This window comes from Chionomys nivalis, chromosome 7 (assembly GCF_950005125.1).
Source record: "Chionomys nivalis chromosome 7, mChiNiv1.1, whole genome shotgun sequence".
NCBI classification, from domain to species: domain Eukaryota; kingdom Metazoa; phylum Chordata; class Mammalia; order Rodentia; family Cricetidae; genus Chionomys; species Chionomys nivalis.
Window position 1 is genome coordinate 20599759 of NC_080092.1, and position 12758 is coordinate 20612516.

Genomic DNA, 12758 nt, shown 5'->3' on the forward strand with positions numbered 1-12758 from the left:
TTTTGCATGAAACTGCTCCTCTGGCTGGATCGTTTTGTTTACAAAACGAAGTAGAATTTGGACCCATTGCACATTCGTTCTTAGGTTTTCCTTGTGAATTGAAGTTGTTAAAGTAACACTGTAATTATCTTTTATCTATGGCATGATTTATTTATACTATGAAATTTCCTTGCACGATTTTAAAGTTATAATAATTCAGGGTTGCTCTTCATAGCAAAAAAAAATGAAAAATGGAACAAATATCCATTTTACCATCTCTTCTCAAGAATTCTCTGATGATGCTCTGATATATATATATGTGTGTGTGTGCACGTGTGTGTGTGTGTGTGTGTCACATTTTGTTTTAAAGATTTAAAGTTTTATTTTGGTTTTAAAGGTCATATTTATAATAGATCCAATGATGAATATGAATGAGTTGGAGGCTATGCCTAAAGCCGGTGCCTTTTCAAGTAAAAAAAGACTTACTAATAGTTCCATTTGTTTTCCATTAAAAATCCCCTCATTGTATTCGCAGCAATCCACATGGCAGTATCCGAGCCTGCCTGGACAAAGCGTTTGCTTTGTGTGTATCAGATGCAAAATTTACTTAAATTCCAGATAATTACAAGTGCATCTGCTAGGCTTTGTCACTGGTCTATACGCACATTTCCACAGTGTATACAAAGAGCAATTACCCAACAACTAAAGAAAAAGAAACAGTGATTTCTGCAAATTATAGCCAGCTCCTTTATCAAGGAATAAGTTTGTGCTAAAAGAATACAACCCCAAAACACTTAAAAAAAAAAAAAAAGAAAGAAAGAAAAAGCTTTCACTCACATCATATACATTAACTACAAAGAACAAAAAGGGAGCCTTTCAACTGTTAAATTACTAGGTATGAAACAAGGATAACTGCAATTTCAAATAAAATCATCTCATGAAACATTCAAGTTCCCCCTGGGAAGGGGTGGGGGGGCACAGACTATCCCAACAACGCGAACACTCTCTTTAAACCATTCTGATCCACCGGTCAATGGGCTCCGTCTCTGTTTCGGACAAACTGTGGCAAAAATAGGCACTTACCCTATTTCTCATCAATCCTGAGCTCTCTAATCTGAAATCTAAGTTCACCGAATCAAGAACATCAAAACAGAAGATCTGAAAACAAAATTCCAAAGTACTGGCTTTATCCATTACGTACTCCAATTGAGGTCTGCCAACGGAGCTCCAATTGGGCCATTTGATCAACAGCTCTTTCTCTCTTTCCTTCCCCCACCCCTCTTCCCCCTTTGCTTTCTTTTAACTTCATGCACAATCCCATTTCAACTGTCACACTCTACACAGCCAGCTTTCCTTCAAAGCCCAATCCAATTTCCCGACTTTTACACCTCAAGCCAGCTAAACAGCATCAACGCATGCCTGTGCAAGGGCCTAATAGAATAGATCTGTTCCTTTTTCTTTTCTTTTTTTTTTTTTAAGAAACTTTCAAAGCTATCCACTGTGGTCCAAACAGTAGAATAGGAATAGCTTTGAAAAGAGCTATTTAACACTAACAAATTTTTGTGATCTCTGACTTATATGGAATCCATCCGTTTAGTGGTCACTTATTTCCTCTTCTGCCTTCATTCAAATATCTTCATTATCATTCTGCAAAATGTATTATGTTACTGGTCAAAGCTATTCGTCAGTAAAAAGTCATCTCCATATTCCCCAAACTGGAAAATCATCATTATCATTAATATTTCATAGAACTGCATTAAATGAGACAATATTCAATATTTAACTATCTAATCCTACAGTAATTTATATTAGAAAATACCAACCATGTGAGAATTCAGCCAGTCAGATTATTTTACTGGATGAACCTTTGTCGTTATTAATAACACTTCAGTGTCTCATATTTTTTCAGCACAGAGTATAACATCCAAGGACTGAAAGTGATTTTGTTTCTAATTAATTCTCAAAATCCTTGGGAGACAGTGATGGAAGGATAAATATATTAATTCAGAATTGAAGAATTAAAGGCTGAGCCTTCAGATGCAAAAGTTTTATCTGTGATACGGATTACTTGTGTGAGTCCTGTATCTCGCTGGGTTTACTAATAATTTAGTAAGAGGCAGGCTGCTTTAAACCTCAGACACTCTGAACATATGAGTGAAAGGACATGGAGTTGTATCCCTTTCGAGTGCTATAATTACTCTTTTTTAAAGTCGACAAATTGATGTATAGTTTTTATGGCATTTCATGGAGAAATCATGTTGTTGATTGGTTTACATTATTAGGCCATCCAGCTGATTACTCTGTCCTCTGCACAAATTCCTTCTACCTTCTGTCCAGCTCTCTGTGAACTTTAAATATTCACAAATGGACAAAGATTGGTCCATCGTAGGTAATTTATACATAACTTTGGGATAAGAAGAGTTCAAGTGGGTAGCATTTTAATAGGGTTCTTGGTGATGAGATAATGAAGTGTATATGTTGCATACTTTAGATTGGCTGTGTGTTTATGAATAGCGAAAGCAGTGTACTTAATAAATATTCCAGATTTTAGAATCTGGAATCGCCTCTGATTTGTTTTAGGAGAAAAAAGTAATAGATCTTCGTGTTGCTATTTACTTCTCAAGTGCATACTCTGAGCACCAATGATTCTATAGCTCAATATAAAGAATCATAAAAGATATTGAAGGATTTTTATTTACATGTTTTATGGACTCCCCTCTTTCAGTTTGAGAAACTCTGCTTATCTCCTATAGACTATCTGCTGTCATCTCATAGCATAGAACACCAAAGCGTCAGCCTCAGTAACTTCGAGTTTTAGTAAGAGGGCTGTGGGCACTAGAGAAAGACAGGCCAACATCAATCAGATGGGATCAGATGGGATACATTAGCCTAGAACTGTGAATAGGAAACCAGGAAGCCTCAGAGTCAAGGGCAGAGTGCTGGTCTATTTGCACATGATTGGTGCAAACGGATATATTTCTAGTGGTAACAATGGCAGTGGAGGTGCAGTCGCCAGTGCAAAAGGCATGCAGGACTCCAGCTGAGCAACTGAGCCCAGCAACAGAAGCAGAGTATTGGCTTCTCAACCTTCTCAAAATTCCCGAGATTCTTATAAGGCCTTATAACTTTTTAAACTAAGACTATTCTCTTTACCTCACAAGGAGATCAGGACCTGATCAGGAACACAAAACAATTCAAATTGTTTCAAGTAATTATATAATAAAGTAGGGAAAGAAAGCTGTGCTGTAATATTGTGAACTGAAAAAAAAATCACTTATCAAGAAGACTTTGCATCCAGAAGGACCCTGGCAGTCTCTGGTAAGTTTATCTCATGAAGCCTTAGAGATTCTTATAACCAACCAAGAAAAAGTGAGCCAAATGCCAAAGTTAAAAGGAAGAACACATCACCAAATGGCTTTACATTTTTGTTTTATCCATTGCTTCTCCAAATCAAACAGACAAGGAACAAATGATAGAAAAGAAACTTGGATGGTTTGGCTACTATTTGCTAGAAATGAGATATGGACATCTTGAAAGTCACAGACAAAATGAGCATTAATCAAAGAGCTGACAGGGATATCAAAAGTCAGAGCAGACTGTCCAAAGTCCAGGAAGCTATACCTGGGGCCACGGAAAGGGTCAGTGTCTCCATGCACTCCTTCCTTTACCATCTACTTCCTGAGCCATTCACCCCATGCTTTTCAAGAACATCACCCTTCCCGCAAAGGGCTGATAAGAGGGAAACTTCCGAGCATGAATGTGTGAAATGTAAGCCCCAGAACTGGCATACTAACCCTGTAATCTCATGTTCCCTGATGAAAGAAATGTTTAGAGACAAGTTTTTAACCTTGTCTCTATGTGATGTGAGGGAAAAGTTAGCATTCTTCTCCTGTTTCTAGATTCTGGAATTTTCAGAATTCTCTTCTGGATCTCTGTTTTATTTTTTGAGGAAATTATAAGTTTATCTATCACTTATAAACAATGTAAATGACTAGTTGGGGATATGAAGTGTCTTAGCCACTCACTCACCGATTCAAGTGACACAGGCAACAGGTACAGACCCTGAACAGCTCCAGCACTGGGATTTCTTCTTATTCTTAATTCTAAAACCCAGAAGTTAAGAAGGACCTGCCTTCTGCAGCCAGAGATACACAGTTTAATACTCACCTTTTGGCTTTACCCTTTAGGTAAGCATGTCTGTTACTAGATCACTAAATGTTTTAAAATAAAGAAATCAAAGGAAAGAAAGCTGACACTTTAGATTCCTGACCTCATCTAAGTGGCCAGGAATGCTTCTATGTTTGCTGTATACATATGACAAAATAAATAGGTAAATGAATAAGACATAAAAGGAAAGGAACACGGTGATATAAACTTCTGAATGTCCCTAATTAAAATCTTATTTGAAACACATACATATACGTCCACATAAGGTATTTTTTACCTATAAACTATAGGCTTCTAGCGCACAAACCAGCAATCCTCATACACACAATGCCCTAAACTGTGTATGATTCTGTGTACACCCCATGGGGGCTTAATAAACACTTATGAATTGACTGACAAGAGCAAAACCAAGAAATGACAACCTTCAGGGTAGCCGTAACACAATTTTAACTTGAAAATTGCCCAGAAATAGACTTCACAATCTATGGGAACATACACAAATCATATAAAAAAGAAGTGGTGCCCCTCATACACTTAGACTGGCCTTAGGGAATAGCTTAGTGAAAAATCGCTGCTGTGGGAAAGAGAGTTCAGCCCCTGTATCTATTCACTGTTTGGCTTCGGCAGCGAATCCAGCTACAAGCAACATTTATTCTGTAATAAAAGGTATTATAAGATCACGTTTAACATTAAGATTAGAAGAAATACAACATTGTGCTCAGTATTTAACATGTTTCTCACCGAGTCTCCCAGCATCACCCACCCTTCTTTTCAAGATTCACGTTGCCATTTCAATTTCCCTGCAGATAAAAAGTAAGGACAAATCGTAACCTCTAATGCTGAAATAGCTCTTCAATAGAAACTTTCCCAAATAAATGGAAATGATTAATAAATCACAAATTTAACCAGCACGTTCACAAAGTGATGCATTCATAGTGTACGCTACCCCTGAAAACCCACCTCATTCTCTGACTCCTGGGAGGAAGCTTTCAAATGTCTAAGGTTCCACAGCGCTGCTGTTTTCTTCCCTGAAGTTTATATCTACTTCCTACCTTGGGAGGTCAGAATGGGCCAGGCATAACAATTTACCAGTCCTTTCGGGTGAAGCGTGATATAAATAACACTTCTCCCATCAATTTGGTGTTGCCAAGTCTCTGTGAAACAGTGACCAGTTGCGCCACTACCTACTTTAAAGAGCAATTTCCTCCTTAGTAGATTTCCAAAACTATGATGATAAGCGGGGGGCGGCAGAATAAGAGAGAAACCACACTCAAGATTTAACCCATTAAACTGATAGTGTGAAACAAGAGAAGCAAGCAGGATTAGTTGCAGAGGGAAGTTTCAGTGAAAATACACGAGAGGAATAATAAAATCCTGCCTACGTATATCTAGCTGTGCCATCAAAGGCCAAATACAGCAACCTCTTTGAAGTGTAGCAATTCTTAGCACTGGCTTATTTGAGCTAGTCACAAACTTTGCACATACCAGCTTATTCCCCGTCTTCTAGTACCACTTTATTTTTTCTGGCTCTCCTATTCTGGAACTGAGGATCAAATGCAGAGTGCTTGCTAGACAAGTGTTCTACAAGCGAGCTCACCTTGTTCTTCTTACTTATTCAGCCCTGTGTATTACTGATACATTTTCCCCTTTGTCGTCCAACTCACAATCCCTCCTGAGGATGGGCACAGTCACCTGTTTGGTCAGAAAATTGAGTCGGTTTTCCAATCTACACTTTGCACATCTAATTTACTATGTGTTTCCAAGAGCACAAAACATGTGAGCCTTCTTAAGGATATTGATTGTGGAGGAAAGTCATAGTTTCCAGGTTCCCTTCCCTATGTCAACACAGACACACCTTGATGGTAAAAATGACATCGTTCAGATTTTGAATTCTCACCGTAACTGCAAGGGGAAAGGACAAGTTGATTTTGTCTCCTCCTTATATTCTTGACTGCCTCACGGAGCTGTGAGATTGGTGATTGATCATTTCTCCACACTCACCCACAGCCTCTTCTGTAGCCACATGTAAATTTGCCAATGCGTAATTAAGCAGCAGACACATCCAATAAATATAATAAATAAATATGATTTTCCCCTTCTTAGTAATTGGTTACATCTGACTGAGTCTGATAGCATGTAGGGATATATAAACAGGATTAGAAAAGAGAAAAACTAGATGCTGGGTCATCCAAACTGTAAAGCCCTAACTACTGTGGAATGTCTCTGTAATATCTATGTTATTCCTAGGGTTAAAATAGAGAGAAGAAGGTTAGCCTTTCTCAGGGCGTTTCAGGGAAGTTAAAAATAAAACTGGAGGCAAGACCATTACTGTAAGAAAAGGTTAACCAACTAAAGAACTTATTTTTCTTTCTTAAGTAACCTCTTTCACACTGTCCTTTGCTTGTGCTACCACTAAAACAGTGCTGGACATTCCAGACCTTGACTGAGGTCTCCAATTCAACATCAGACAGGACTGCATAAACACAAATGACACGGATGTACTAGAAGACAAAGATTGCACAGATATTTGTGCACAATTACTGCCTAAGCAAATGCTAAAATGAAATGAAATCACTTTTCCAATACACCCTCCACAAAAGAGTAAAAAACATTATCTTGCGTTGTAAAGAAAGCACCTACTTCTATTACTATTTGATTTCTTACATAACATTTTGACATCAGATTTCTCTTGCCACCAGAGGAACAGTACCTGGCTTATCTCTGGGATCACAATATTGATTACTGAAGGAATAAGCTAAGGTAAAGACTAAAATGTACTTTAGTATAGTTTTCATTTTTCTGTATTTTTCTAAGTAATCTCTACTAAAACATATAGTATATATTGAAATGCCCTAATATTCTCGATGCTTTAAAACTATTTGTAGTTAATCTTTAAAAATGAGTTGCAAGTGTCTGTAGTAATAAGTATGGTCTTGGATGTACAAATACAGATTACTATAGGCATGGATATAAAGAGCTACTATAATACTGTTTCATTCTTAAAAATAATTTCAAAACCTAACAACTATTTTCAGCATTCAGAATGAAATTCTGATGTAGCTTTAAAAAACTGTATAGATACAGTGTACTTACGTTATTTTTTGAAATGGTTATTTTACACAAAGGGATTTTCTTAATCTCTGCCAAAATAATGTCTATTTCATATATATTTCCTACATATACTCTTCTTCCTCTCCTTTAAGCAGGAGAGATAGCAAACATTGGATATCAGTTAAGCCCTAAGCAATAATAACAAAAGAGCATTTAAATATAAGCTTCTACCAAATGAACCCTATCCCCTGTAAAGATTTAGATTTTGGATATAACCCTGAGTATAGACTCTATTGCCTTCATATGACTAATATTCTCTGACTTTAGCTTTACCTTCTAGGTGGTAAAGATTGAGGAACCTAAAGAATTTAGCAAATTTATGACTTATTCTTTTGAACCATATTCCCAAATATATTATTTGACACTGTGAAAAACTCCATTTTCTATAAACTTACAAGTAAGCACAAAGGACATTTCCAACAGAGATGTATAACACAGAATGTCTAATCTTATAAAAATAAAAAAAAAACAAGCCTAAACTTATAAAGCACTAAATAGCATCCTCAGTAAAGCAACAAAATGTACGCTCTGAAAGCTCAGCTGTAAACTTTTGCACATCTGCCTTGTGTCCTACTGCAATGAAAAGAACAAGCAAACAGATACACTTCACATTTGTGTCTCACAATATGTGACAAAGCTACCTCAGAGAAGACAGAGTAGCAGGAGGCACAGTCCCCACATCAGGAGATCTGCAGGCATAACCAATCCCCTTTCCAACTGAAGGTCAGTCCTGAAAACTGGGTGCCTCCAAGCAACCAGCTCTCTTCCCAACCACACAGCACCGTATTTCTTCAAGACAGACTTGGCTTCTTAGCACCTCTCACGTATGCACACGCTAGCAGGGGCTACACACTTTTAGGAATATGAGGTATGCTGTCAGCTGATACATTCGAGTCACTCTGCGCAGGAGAGGAGGGGTGGAGCTCTTTACTGAGAAAAATAGATTTTACTTTAACATACTACTGGCATTGTTTTGCTTGGATTCCTCTTTATTAAACTTAGAAACTAAAACACCTGTTCTGTTTTTACTAATAGCAAAGCCAACTAGCACATCACTAACTCCCCACATCCCAACAACTCCTTTTGCCTATGAACATTGCCATTCTATGCTGAGGGCAGATGGACCAATGAAAGAGTTTCAGGAAAAAAAAAAAAAAACCAACTAAAACTCCATTTGTGGACTAGTTCTCAAGAGTTCTTCAGGCTTTGTTATGCAGTAACTGGTTTTTGGAAGCTGTACTATTTCACGTTCAGAATCACATTATAGTACGTACAATATACTAGATTGTGCAGGGACACATAGCCTTTAAAAAATAGATGTATGCTTCTACAGTTTATAAAGCCTTTTGAAAAAATCAGCAGCCCAACTCTCAGTCCATCTAAAATAATTACATTAAGAAGTGTTTTGTTTTTCTTACCTGGGAAAAGAGACCAAGATAGTAAAAATAACTGTATGATGCTGGTTGTACATATAACTGGACAATGTGACTATTTCTTATATAAATCAAACTAAAACCCAGATATACGAAGAAGACATTAGCAAAGCTGCTATTTACTCTCAGCAGAAGAAATTATAAAATTGATACCTTAAAAAAACATTAAATGCAGTATTCCCTACTTACAAAACTTATCTCGTTTAACCAAATAACACCACCCATCTTTTTACTAAAAATACCTTTTAAAACTTCAAGTCTTTAGGTGCTATTTGCTGGCTAAAGTCTGCCCCACCTCTTTTGAGTGTGGGATGGAGAGTGAGAACATCAGGGCTACCAAGAGTCAGCAGCAGATCAAAGAACAGAACTGTTACTCCATGCAAAGTCATGAGGGGGGAAATGCTTTGTCCACAGTCATGTGTGAGGTAAGCAGTTTGATAGTTTCCCCTCTCCAAATCTCTCTATGAGTTTAACTTTCAGCCCTCAGGTGGGGAGAGATTTTTTTTTTTTAAAGCCCTTGGAAATGACCTTGATGATATTTCAGCAGAAATCACTTCTTAAAATCAGTCTGCACAAAAGGGAAATCTTTTGAGGAGCCAGGCGAAGCAGATCATCCTGAAAAGTACACACGTAGCTCAGAGTTCCTGTCACTTAGTCAAGGAAAGGGAATGACAATTAATTCTAAGAAACTTCCAGTAGGTCTAGCAAAAGCAACACTTTGGACATGCAGAGAAACCTCCATTCCTATAAAGATGAACACAGGAACCCTAACAATAGAATCAGGCATGGATTATCAAGGTCTGTGAGTCCCCAGTCTCAGACACCTGTCTTTCTACACAGCGCTCTGGCCAAAAAGAAGTGACTTTCTCCAGGAAGTGCAAGGCTTTCTGCACATACTGAAATGCCACAGGAATGCCAATTGAAAATGAGCTCCCTAATTTACCAACAAGCCCATCAAGATGACACCACTATTTTAATACATTCATCTAAAATCAACATCAGGTTAGTGAAGATTTAATAATAAACTTAATGATAATAAGAAACCCATCAACCATGCCAACAAGCCGCAGACATGCTACCACAGAGAACCATGCTAGAGTAAAGCAAATCCAGTCAACTGAATGTAGTATAGCCTGCCATTGAGTTGAAAACATGGACGTGTTGAATATTTTAAACACAAAATATCAGAGCTTTTTAGAAGTTGCCAGGAAACTAGAAGTCCACAGAGGGGTGGGATGGAGAAAGATGAAACAAAACAGAAAAACAACCTCAGCAGGAAAGAAATGTGTTCCTTAAATAAAGAGTCCTTCCTATCTTCCTCTGTAGCGAAGATGCTGAAAGGGGAGTTTATTGAGATGTTTGTATATAAAGGTGTGCTTTGAATATGTCCCAATGACATGTTTCGCCCCATGGGCCCATCAAGAGTCCTCAACGTGGTCAGCTCTAGCGCCCATGCGTGTGGATGTTGTGGACCTACCTCTGTAGTTCTCAGCATGGGGTGCTCTGCCCTGGGTTTGGTCTTTGAAGGAGAATACTAAGATGTTTTGGATGCCTTGGGTTCAGGAGACTGGGGGTGACTATGTGAATGTATTTTTGTTTCTTTATGATTCATACAAGCACATCCTTCAGTCAAAAACTGTTCTAAATGAATGGAAGTGGAGTGTTTTTCTCCTCCAATTTAATCAAAATGGTAAACTCAAGGGTCCATAAAAATATTTTATAATGGCAATATTGCCATCTCAAGAGAGTCCTGAATAAACAGCGCTCTCTTTCCAAATAAGATGCCTCGTTTTTTATTAGTAGGATACAAAGGCAGAAATAAGGTTTAGATCTCAGGAATTTTAAGGATGACTTTTGTCAACCCTAGGGGAAACAAGAGCAGGTAAATCTGCAGGGTGGTTTAAGGTATTTGCTCTAACCTAAAACAGAGCCTGACTAGTTGAGCTAATTTACAGCTGGTTTATTCTTTAGTCCTGAATATACTAGGCTGCTTTCTGCAGTTCTTCCAACACCAGCTAAGTTTATACTAAAGCAAAGTTTAACAGTATTCCTGCAAACCATGCTCCCCACACCTAGGCAGGCTGCTACTTTTGGGGTGAGGATCACACAGCAGAGGCAGTCTTCTTTAGAGAATAATATTCTCCCCGTTGGACAACACATGTGCCTCCTTGGAGCCTGGCTAGCCTGGGTCTCCTCATCTGAGTTTGGATCCCTGTGCATTTGGAGGTGACAGTGCACAGGCACAGCCTTCCTCTCTACCTCTCAGCTTCCACACACAACCTGCTCATTTCTACACAGCTTAGCAGAAAATTTCCCACCCTAAACCCATTTCCTTCTCAACCGCTGATTTGCCTTTACTTATCGACCCTTCAGTTTTTCTACTGTACTGGAACTGAAAACTTAAGGAGGAACAAAAAAAGACAAATGAAATATCATAACTACCCAGAACCTTCTAAAGAACTCAAATTATTTGATGGTATTAAAGAACCATTATATGTGATATTAAAAATAATGTTTAAAATGGATCCTGGCAGCAAGGGTGATGGAGTGAATTCTGTTTTTAAGAAAGAGGAAGGGTCCAATTTGCATGCATTATGCTGGCTATTCTAAATAATTTCATTCCATGTGTATAGCAGAAACTACTCTCCCTCTCCCCAATTGACAAGATGCCACTTCAAGGAAGAGCTGAGAGAGGGCTGGTCTGAGGTTAGCAAGCTCTGTATGTCTCACAATTTTGAATAAAACAATACCAGCAACCTCCCTGCTTCTTCAAAACCCTAAATTTATTATTAAGTAAATTTAGCCATAGCTCAGTCAGTGGAGAGAGGATGCACTGAGCCACTTATCCGTTTATTATCTTTGCAAGCCACATGAAAAGCCGTGTCTATTATTGCTTCCTGCAAATCTGCAGCAATGTAATGCAAAACAGCATTTTTTTAAAAAAAAAAAGAAATTCTCTTTCGGAATGCAAAGGATTCTTCCTGCAATTCTGAGTATTTTAGCCAGCGTGTACCATACAGTAGGTCTGGAATCACTGGCAACGGTCATGCTGTTAAAACTGAGTCAAAACGCATTGTAATCCTGGAGAGCGATAACCTTAAACATCAATGCAATGTTAAAATGAATCCTAAAAGAGCCCCTATAATTGCGATGAACATTAGCGAGAAAGCGGCAAGTCCTTCTGCAGGGAAATAACAGCCGGCTCTACCAATCTTTCCCCTCCCCGCGCGACTCCCCCCCCCCAAAAAAAAAAAAAAACTCATGCAACTAATGATGACCTCCCGAAGTGCCGAATTTAAATGTTCCAGCATTCATCTGAGGATGAAGGGAGAAAAAAAAATACACAGAAAACCATGAAACAAGTTGCAAACTGCACAAACGCAAGGCGAGGGAGAGAAAACTGCAGCGATTCAGGAGCGATTGCAGAATGATGAGCAACAGAAGGGAAACGGGGAATAAAGAAAAAAAAAAAGAGGAGGAAAAAGCCTTAAGCATTAAAGAGTAAGAAGTGAAAAACATTTACCAGCAGCTCGGTCAGTAGCTTCGCTCCCTGACACCATCTACATAGAGAGAGAACTTAGCCTAGAGTCTTCGGTCCCAGCTCGCTTTGGAGCAAAATTCCTTCACTTCGAGGGGGTAACACACACCCTCCAGAAAGAGAGAGAGGGAAAGAAGGGGAAAAAAAATAATCCCAAAGACCTAGCCAGGCTTTCTCCCTCCTCCCTCTTACCCGCCCCCCAGACTCCCCAAACGGTGCTCGTTGCTTCTGCACAGTTCAGGCTTTGCTGCGGAGGCGCCGCTGCCGCTGCTGCCTCGGCTGCCGCCGCTGCCGCTGTTGCTGCTGCTGCTGGAACTGCTACTTCAGAAATGATTAGGAGGAGGACGCCCAAGCACGACCTGAGCCTGCGAGCCACCCAGGACCAATGTGCAACCTGCTCTGGAATCAAACCCATAACACACGCAACGCACACCCAGTGGCTCCTGCACGCGCACACACGTGCCCGCCCGCGCGCCGCACAGACACACACACGCGCACACACATATGCACACGCGCGCGAGCGCGCACAC

General features: G+C 39.1%; 1 protein-coding gene across 8 annotated transcripts in view; it reads right to left on the reverse strand.

Annotated features, from left to right (window-relative positions):
* Nucleotides 1-12758, reverse strand: part of Tenm2 (teneurin transmembrane protein 2) — a 1249953-nt gene that overhangs the window by 1236789 nt on the left and 406 nt on the right. For 4 of the 8 annotated variants that reach the window (XM_057774202.1, XM_057774201.1, XM_057774200.1 and 1 more), the window contains exon 1: nt 12214-12363. The exons of 1 other annotated variant lie outside the window; for it this stretch is intronic. The gene's annotated coding sequence lies outside the window, so the exon portion shown is untranslated. Of the gene's footprint in view, nt 1-12213; nt 12364-12758 lie in introns of those variants that run through there. 3 more of the 8 variants (XM_057774199.1, XM_057774196.1, XM_057774203.1) reach the window with 2 other exon arrangements.